Consider the following 10,581-nt stretch of genomic DNA (forward strand, 5'->3'; position numbering starts at 1 on the left):
TGGGGCCGCCGTCTCCCCCTTGCTCCTGCCCGTATCGGGGCCGCCGACCTAGGAGGGGAGTTAGGCCCCTCCAGCCCGGGTAAGAAACCTGCATAGGAGAAGGCCACTCCGATATAAAACCTACGACCCAAGGACCTCGCTGCCACGTCCCAGCTTGCTTGGCCACGGCACACGAACCATGGGTGTAAAGGGTGGGGCCAGTACTGCGCGCACTGCACTCCACCTAAAAGCTCCTTTGCGCAGGCCCGAGGACAGGTCCACGTCCTCCCCCTCAACGTCCTCCCCCTCCACGTCCTCCCCCTCCACGTCCTCCCCCTCAAAAGATGCTCACAAACTCAAGCTAGCATGCTGGAACATCAGAACCATGCTAGACAAGACTGACAGCCACCGACCTGAACGTCGGTCTGCCCTCATTGCACATGAACTCCTCAGACTTGACATCGACATAGCCGCTCTCAGTGAAGTCCGCCTGGCAGATGTAGGCAGCCTCCAAGAACGCGGCGCGGGCTACACACTCTACTGGTCTGGCAAGCCTTCGGATGAACGACGCCTATCTGGTGTAGGCTTCATGGTCAAGAGCTTCATTGCCTCCAAACTCGAAAACCTTCCGACAGGCCTCTCGGACCGAATCATGTCCATGCGACTCCCACTTCAAAACAAGCGTCACATCACCCTCATCAGTGTCTATGCTCCAACCCTCCAGGCGGAACCAGCAGAAAAGAACAAGTTCTACACCGACCTGCGCAACCTCATCCAACGTACCCCTACAGCCGACAAGGTTGTCATCCTGGGCGACTTCAACGCTCGTGTCGGCAAAGACTCAGAAACCTGGCCAGGAATCCTGGGCAAGCATGGCGTCGGCAAGTGCAACGACAATGGGCGCCTCCTGTTGGAGCTCTGCGCAGAACAGCGGCTTGTCATTACAAACACCCTTTTTCAGCAGAGGGACAGCCTTAAGACCACCTGGATGCATCCCCGATCCAAACACTGGCACCTCCTGGACTACATCCTGGTGCGAGAAAGTGACAAACAAGATGTGCTCCACACCAGGGTCATGCCTAGCGCGGAATGCCACACTGACCACCGGCTGGTTCGCTGCAAGCTCAACCTTCACTTCAAGCCAAAGCCCAGGAACAATAAAGCCCCCAGAAAGAGGTTCAATGTTGGAAAACTGCAGTCAGACGAAGCGAGAGGAAACTTCCAGGCAAACCTCAAAGCAAAGCTCGACGTTGCAACCCGCCTCACGGACCCGTCCCCTGAAACCCTCTGGGATCAGTTGAAGGCTACCATACTGCAATCCACTGAAGAGGTACTGGGCTTCTCCTCCAGGAAAAACAAGGACTGGTTTGACGAAAACAGCCAGGAAATCCAGGAGCTGCTGGCAAAGAAGCGAGCTGCCCACCAGGCTCACCTTACAAAGCCGTCCTGTCCAGAGAAGAAACAAGCCTTCCGTCGCGCATGCAGCCATCTTCAGCGCAAACTCCGGGAGATCCAAAATGAGTGGTGGACTAGCCTCGCCAAACGAACACAGCTCAGCGCGGACATTGGCGACTTCAGGGGTTTCTACGAGGCTCTAAAGGCTGTGTACGGCCCCTCACCCCAAGTCCAAAGCCCGCTGCGCAGCTCAGACGGCAAAGTCCTCCTCAGCGACAAGATCTCCATCCTCAACCAATGGTGAGAACACTTCCAATCTCTTTTCAGTACCAACCGCTCAGTCCAAGATTCCGCCCTGCTCCAGCTCCCTCAACAGCCCCTAAGGCTAGAGCTGGATGAGGTTCCCACCCTGGATGAGACATATAAGGCAATCGAACAACTGAAAAGTGGCAAAGCAGCAGGTATGGATGGAATCCCCCCAGAAGTCTGGAAGGCTGGCGGCAAAACTCTGCATGCCAAACTGCATGAGTTTTTCAAGCTTTGTTGGGACCAAGGTAAACTGCCTCAGGATCTTTGTGATGCCACCATCATCACCCTGTACAAAAACAAAGGCAAGAAATCAGACTGCTCAAACTACAGGGGAATCACGTTGCTCTCCATTGCAGGCAAAATCTTCGCTAGGATTCTACTAAATAGAATAATACCTAGTGTCGCTGAGAATATTCTCCCAGAATCACAGTGCGGCTTTCGCGCAAACAGAGGAACCACTGACATGGTCTTTGCCCTCAGACAGCTCCAAGAAAAGTGCAGAGAACAAAACAAAGGACTCTACATCACCTTTGTTGACCTCACCAAAGCCTTCGACACCGTGAGCAGGAAAGGGCTTTGGCAAATACTAGAGCGCATCGGATGTCCCCCAAAGTTCCTCAACATGATTATCCAACTGCACGAAAACCAACAAGGTCGGGTCAGATACAGCAATGAGCTCTCTGAACCCTTCTCCATTAACAATGGCGTGAAGCAAGGCTGTGTTCTCGCACCAACCCTCTTTTCAATCTTCTTCAGCATGATGCTGAACCAAGCCATGAAAGACCCCAACAATGAAGACGCTGTTTACATCCGGTACCGCACGGATGGCAGTCTCTTCAATCTGAGGCGCCTGCAAGCTCACACCAAGACACAAGAGAAACTTGTCCGTGAACTACTCTTTGCAGATGATGCCGCTTTAGTTGCCCATTCAGAGCCAGCTCTTCAGCGCTTGACGTCCTGCTTTGCGGAAACTGCCAAAATGTTTGGCCTGGAAGTCAGCCTGAAGAAAACTGAGGTCCTCCATCAGCCAGCTCCCCACCATGACTACCAGCCCCCCCACATCTCCATCGGGCACACAAAACTCAAAACGGTCAACCAGTTTACCTATCTCGGCTGCACCATTTCATCAGATGCAAGGATCGACAATGAGATAGACAACAGACTCGCCAAGGCAAATAGCGCCTTTGGAAGACTACACAAAAGAGTCTGGAAAAACAACCAACTGAAAAACCTCACAAAGATAAGCGTATACAGAGCCGTTGTCATACCCACACTCCTGTTCGGCTCCGAATCATGGGTCCTCTACCGGCACCACCTACGGCTCCTAGAACGCTTCCACCAGCGTTGTCTCCGCTCCATCCTCAACATCCATTGGAGCGCTCACACCCCTAACGTCGAGGTACTCGAGATGGCAGAGGTCGACAGCATCGAGTCCACGCTGCTGAAGATCCAGCTGCGCTGGATGGGTCACGTCTCCAGAATGGAGGACCATCGCCTTCCCAAGATCGTATTATATGGCGAGCTCTCCACTGGCCACCGTGACAGAGGTGCACCAAAGAAAAGGTACAAGGACTGCCTAAAGAAATCTCTTGGTGCCTGCCACATTGACCACCGCCAGTGGGCTGATAACGCCTCAAACCGTGCATCTTAGCGCCTCACAGTTTGGCGGGCAGCAGCCTCCTTTGAAGAAGACCGCAGAGCCCACCTCACTGACAAAAGGCAAAGGAGGAAAAACCCAACACCGAACCCCAACCAACCAATTTTCCCTTGCAACTGCTGCAATCGTGTCTGCCTGTCCCGCATCGGACTGGTCAGCCACAAACGAGCCTGCAGCTGACGTGGACTTTTTTACCCCCTCCATAAATCTTCGTCCGCGAAGCCAAGCCAAAGAAAGACATTGTTGAAGGATCTATCTTTCTGTTGCTCCAAGTTTAACCTTAGTGCAAATAAAAATAGAAAATACTAGAAATACTCAGCAGCATCTGTGGAAAGAGAAACAGTTAAGGTTTCAGGACAAAGATCCTTCATTGGAAGCTTAGCTCAGTAACTGAAATTTGACCTTTGTCAGGAGATCTGGTCTGCAGTACTGAGCTAATGTACTTTCTTTCAAGAGAGATGTAAGTTGAGGTCCTGACTGCCACTTTGAAGATGGGAAAAGCAAGACTGCCAATGTCTTGAGCAATATGTGAATCATCATTCAAACAAAATTAGTTGGTTAGTTACTTTATTTGCTATTTATGAGATTATACCATTGGGAAAACATGACAACAGTGTTGTATTTTACAATGTTTCAGGTTCAGTATGAGAGCTGTGTAAATGCAAGTAATATCTTTCTCAACCTTGTGTTTATTGTATTCTTCATAGAATGGAATAACTCATGGGTCAATGCATATCATCAACTGAAAGCTTATTTAAAGGATAAATTGGGAAACAGCTTGAGATTACCTGAAGGAAGCAGCTTTGAATATGTGATTACAGACACAATAATTAAAAGATTTATAACCAACGTGTACATTAAGCTGCAAGATAAAGAGAATGATGAAATAAACTATAAACCTAAACAAAAGTGGGAAAAGGATCTAAACATAAAGATAATGAAGTATGGGAAAAGTTATGTTCTGGAACTATGAAGAATACAATAAACACAAGGTTACGCATGATACAGTATAATTGGTTACACAGGTTATATAATCACTCCTCAAAAATTAAAGGAATGGGATTCAACATTATCAGATAGATGTTTTCGCTGTAAGAATGAAATGGAAACAACAGTACATGCAATTTGGGCATGTACGAAAGTAAATATGTTTTGGGAAGAACTAAATCAGATATTAAATAAAATTACAAAAAATAACATCAAAAAATCCAGAGATCTTTTAAGTAACATAAGAAGTAAAGAATTAGCCTTAAATTGGATAAAGTGCAAAAAAAAATGCATTATGATAGCTTTAGCAGTCGCAAAAAAAATGTATAATGTCAACTTGGAAAATGGAAGAGAACCTGACACTACATCAATGGTACATGGAAATGAATAAATGTATTCCATTGGAAAAAAATAACATATAATTAAAAAAATAAAGTCACATTGTTTGAACAAATTTGGGAACCATACATGGAACAACAGAGAGAGCTTGCCTACGACCTCCATCCCCTAAAATGATAAGAAGACAAAACGACTCGATTCAGTGTGTAACAAATAGATGACGCATTTTTCTTGTTTATTTTCCTTTGCGTGAAGATATTTTATGATTTTATTGTATTGTATATGTTGAATATTTGTGGGTTTTAGAAGGGGTGGGAAGAGGGGAGGGAGGGATGGGGGGGAGGGAGAAAATGCCACTGTGTAAATTTAATGAGAAATATTTGTACATCTTTTGGTTGATATGGTTCACAGTGTGAAAAATAAAAAATTATCATCGTTCAAAAATGAATAAGAAGACATTCACTGTGGGATGAATTGGAGGGACTGAAGTTGACATATTGAGGCAGAATAGTTCATGTTTTGTGGAATTTTGACAAGATTGAATAATAGAGAACTAAATGGTGATTAATATCCTGCACTTAACATGTTGAGTAAAAGGATAGAAAAAGAATAGATGGGTTGAGGAGTGTGTGGTCAGGAACGATAGCACATATACTACTGTGGTAAGAAAGAAAACATCAGTTGTGTTGTCTTGAAAAATAAAAGAATCAAGTGCTTCTTAATACTGTCTTCAATCCACTTACCAAAGAGGTTTGTTGGCTTTAAATTAGAGATGATATTTTTTCTAAACAAAAAGCAATAAGCATTGAAAAGGCAACAGTATTTACACAGCTCTTGATCACATGGAAAAGATGTGCAGGCAGGAATAAGTTACATTCTATTGTACAAAGTCATCTGGTCACTTTGGTAATTGCCTTTGTGCTGCTTCATCAGTTGTAGAAATCAGAAGAAAATCCAGTGAGCAGAATTCTCAGATGACAAGCTGCAACAAGCCCAAATCTGATGCAGTAGGAGATGGAAAAGCTTCATTCCCAGATGAATTCAATGCCTTCTACACCTGATTCGATCACAAGAACAAGGAAGAACCACCACTGCGCTCCCCCATGTCCCCTGATGATTCCCTCCTGTCTGTATCTGAGGATGACGTGTGGGCTGCCTTCAGGAGAGTGAATCCAAGGAAAGCATCCAGTCCAGACAGAGTACCCGGCCAAGAATTATAAATCTGTGATGACCAACTTACCATGTATTCACGGATATCTTCAACATCTCACTCTGGCAGGATGTGGTACCACCAGTTTCAAACAGACGCCAATTGTACTTGTGCCCAAGAAGAGTGTGGTAACCTACCTAAACAACTATTGACTAGTGGCATATATATCAACAATAATAAAGTGTTTAAAAAGGCTGCCATTGAGCATATCTACTCCTGTCTGATAGATCTGTTCCAATTCGCCTGTCATAGCAACAGGTGGATGTCATCTCACTGGCTCTACAAAGCCCTGGAATGCCTGGACAGCAAAGAGGCATTCATCAGGATGCTCTTTATCAAATACATTTCGGTATTTAATACCATCATCTCAAAATTAATCAGTGAACTCCAAGATCTGGGACTCAACACCCCACTGTACAATTGGATCATGGATTTTCTTACTTCCAAACCACAATCAATGAGGATTGGTAAGAAATTCTCCTCCACAATCTCCATCAGTGCCACAGCATCACAGGGCTGTATTCTTAGCCCCCTGCTCTACTCACTTTACACACGACTCAGGTGTATGACAACACCATCTACAAATTCGCTGACAATACCGTGGTAGTGGGTTGTATAAAGGGGATGAGTCAGCAAATAAGAGAGAGATTGAAAACTTAGCCGAATGGTGTACCAACAACAGCCTCGCATTCAATGTCACCAAAACCAAGGAGCTGATTGTTGACTTCAGGAAGGGAAAACCACTCCTACAATTTAAAGTGGTCCATAGGGCTCACATGTCCAAAGTCAAACTATCTCATTTTTATGTGGATGTATCTCCTTGTTATGATTAATGTAGCAATGGAGATGCTTCATCAATTCATATGTTTTAGACATGTCAGAGTCTTGAGAAATATTGGATCGAAGTATTTCAAACTTTCTGTGCCCTTTTTTTTAAAGTTAATTTTAAACCAAATCCCTAACTTTTATTTGGTATCGTTGGAGAGAGTGACGTAACGTTAACGACATCTGAGCTACACGTATTAGCTTTTATTTCTCTTGTGGACAGTGTTGCTCAGATGGAGGGATGTTACCACCCCTAATCAGGCTCAATGGATACATGATGTCAGGTCAGGTTTCAACTTAGAGAAGATTATTAGATGCTCAATTCCCAATTTGAATGTAAATGTTCAAGCACTTTTATAACCTTGGGTTTGGTGTGAAGGTAGAAATGTTGACTAATTTATCTCTCTGATAAGAATTCTTTCTTTTCTTTTTGGCCAAACAGCTTCTTCCTTGGTAGTGGGGTTAGATTTTCCATTTTTATAAAATAATAGAATATCAACACCATATAATCTGTTTGATTAAAATGTGGAGTATCTTGGATGAAATTATATGATTTAAATGTAATGTATCCTTTAGAATTTTAACATATATCCACATATACTCTGTATTTTTGGATGTGAAATTTCAATGTTGATAAAAAATATTGAAAAAGGAAGGGAAAACCAGAGGTGTATGATCCAGTGATCCTTCAGGGATCAGAGGTGGAAAGGGTGAGGGAACTAAGTCCTTGGGAGTCACTATCCCAGAGGATCTTTCCTGGACCCAACACACTAATGGGATCATGAAAAAAGCACATTAATACCTCTACTTACTCAGGAGTTTATGGAGGTTTGGTAGAACATCAGAAACCCTGGTAAATGTTCTGCTTTTTCTTTGTCACTAGAGATCTGGGATTGTTTGCATTTGTGCAGAGGGTACCCTTTAGGGATGTGTAAAAACACTTGAATGGTTTACTTGTTTGTGAATAATTTATTGTGAATAAAGTTTATTTTTGGTTAATAAAAAATGTCACAAGAGGGGAGATTGCCCAACACCACTGAAAATTCTGCAGGATGAGAATTACTGAGCAGTGTGGAACATGGCCCATTGTGGCCACTATTGCCTGTGGGAACCTCGTGAGCAGGAAGGTGACATGTTCCAGCACATAATTAAGTGTTTCAAAACACAGATTCAATCACAGCACTGATAAGTAGCAGAGCTTGGACAGAAGGTAGAGAAATATCATTTGAATCTTAAAGAAATATTGAGACGACAAATAGAACCAACCCCCAAAAAGATCAGTTCCTAAGGGAATCTTTGGAATAGTTTCATTGTAACTGATGCAACTTTTTAAACTGGAATCAAGACATCTTCAAAAGCAAAAGGGAAAAATTTGCAGAGAAAGGATAAAGTAATGTGAGACCCAACTGTTTACGAGTTTCAAAATTTCATCAAGAGTTGCTTTGGATCTGCAAGAGAAAGAGAATGAGGAAACAAGCTGTAAACCCAAACAAAAATGGGAACAAGATCTAAACATAAAGATAAAGAATGAAACATGGGAAAAGCTATGCTTCGGAACTATGAGAAATACAATAAACACGAGGTCACGCATGATACAATATAATTGGTTACACAGGCTATACACCATGCCCCAAAAGTTAAGTAAATGGGACCCAACAGTATCAGATCGATGTTTTTGCTGTAAGAAGGAAACGGGAACAACAGTACATGCAATTTGGGCATGTGAGAAAGTGGAAAAGTTTTGGGAAGATCTAAACCAGGTATAAAATAAAATCACAAAAAGCAACATACCAAAAAATCCAGAGATCTTTCTTCTAAGTAATATAAGAAGTAAAGAACTTGGACTCGATTTGAATGGAGCACAAAAAAGATTTATTATGATAGCCTTAGCTGTAGCAAAAAAATGTATTATGTCAACCTGGAAATTAGAAGATAGCCTGAGAATACAGCAATGGTACATAGAAATGAATAAATGTATTCCATTGGAAAAAAATAACATAATTTAAGAAATAACATAACAGTATTCGAACAAATTTGGGAACCTTACATGGAAGACAACAGAGAAGTCCTACCGCGGACCTCCATCACCTAAAATGACAGAAGGAGAAGACAAAATGAACTGACCCAGTGTGTAAAAGTAGAAGACACAAATTTCTTGTTTATTTTTATTGTGTGATGACATTGTTTAATGGGTTTAAGGTATATATGTTGAATGTTGAGTGGGTGGGGAGGGGGGTGAAGGAGGGAGAGAAGGGAGGGGGAAAAAGGACACTGTATATTCAAGAGGGAAATGTTTGTGTGTATTTTGGTCAATATGGTGCATAGTGTGAAAAATTAAAAATTTTTTAACAAAGACTTGCTTTGGATGATTGTTTTCATTTCCTTCCAATGTGATCCATCTTGCCTTCCTCAAAGCAACTTTCACTAGCTATTTCAAAGCTTGTGAGAAATTTCTTTCACATTTCAGAAGCAGATGCTTTCCCTGATAAGCTTATCAATCAAAGCTCTTAGGTTTTGTTCGCATCCCATTAACTGATTTCTCTGTGAAACATCTTCGCCACAATCTCCATCAGTACCAGAGCATCACAGGTCTGCGTTCTAATCCCCCTGCTCTACTCACTTTACTCCTACGACTGTGGCTTGGTACAATAACACCCTCTACAAATTTGCCAAAGATGGGTTGTATAAAGGAAGGGGAATGAGTCAGCACACAGGAGGGAGATTGAAAACTTGGCTAAATGGTGCACCAGCAACAACCTTACACTCAATTTCACTAAAATCAAGGAGCTGATTGACTTCGGGAAGGGAAAACCAGGGGTATACAATCCAGTGATCATTGGGGAACAAAGGTGGAGAGGGTGAGCAAATTTAAGTTCTTGGGAGTCACTATCTCGGAGGATCTTTCCTGGACCTAACGCACTCATTCCATCGTGAACAGCGCCTCTACTTCCTCATGAGTTTGCGGCGGTTTGGCATGACACCAGAAACGCTGGGAAATTTCCACAGATGTATGGTGGAGTGTTGACTGGCTGTGGGGACACAGCTCAGGACATCACAGGCAAAACCCTCCCCATCAAGAACATCTATAGGGAGGGCTACTGTCGGAGGGCAGTAACAAACATTAAGGATCCTGACCATCCAGCACATTTTCTGTTCTTGTTGCTGCCATCAGGAAAGAGGTACAAGTGCTGTAAGACTTGTACCACTAGGTTCAGAAACAGGTGCTACCCTCTACCATCAAACTCCTCAATAACAAACTCAATCAAGGACTCCAACTTGTGTACTTTTTTTTTAAATTATCTCTATTGCAATTTATTTACATTTATTTGTTTATGTGTATGCTGTGGTGTTTTTTTTCCCACACTTCTGCCTTGCCAAGAGGGAAAGGAATCTCAAGGTTGGATTGATGTCGTGTGCACTCTCAATAAATCTGAAATCTGATCTCATAGTAATCAGTTGCTTCCTTTGGCCTTTGGTTCACCAATCTGTACTATTTCTATTTCAAATCTCTGTCACCTAACCTGCATGTTTCAGGCGAGAAGAGAATAACTGAGACCACACATGAGTTTTCAATCGTCCAGCCTCTACAACAAGTGCCAAGTAACCCAATTTTTTTGTTGTTGTTGGTAAATTTCATCTCAGGGGATTAAAATGGTGATAGCAGAGTGGATGGAAACTGTCTGAAGGACTGAAAAGGGAGTTGTGGTGACTTGCTTGTTGGACTGAAGGGAGGGAGATTTGGAGCCCTGATCAGTGTTTTTACTGCAACCCCAGTGTCTGCAAACTTTTATGTTTCATCCCATCAAAGCAGGGCCACTTGTTGGAGGTATACATGATTTGGAATTGTAAGACGTGAGAATGTAAAATAAATTGGAGAATT

The sequence above is a fragment of the Narcine bancroftii genome, chromosome 8 (assembly GCF_036971445.1).
Source record: "Narcine bancroftii isolate sNarBan1 chromosome 8, sNarBan1.hap1, whole genome shotgun sequence".
Lineage (NCBI taxonomy): Eukaryota > Metazoa > Chordata > Chondrichthyes > Torpediniformes > Narcinidae > Narcine > Narcine bancroftii.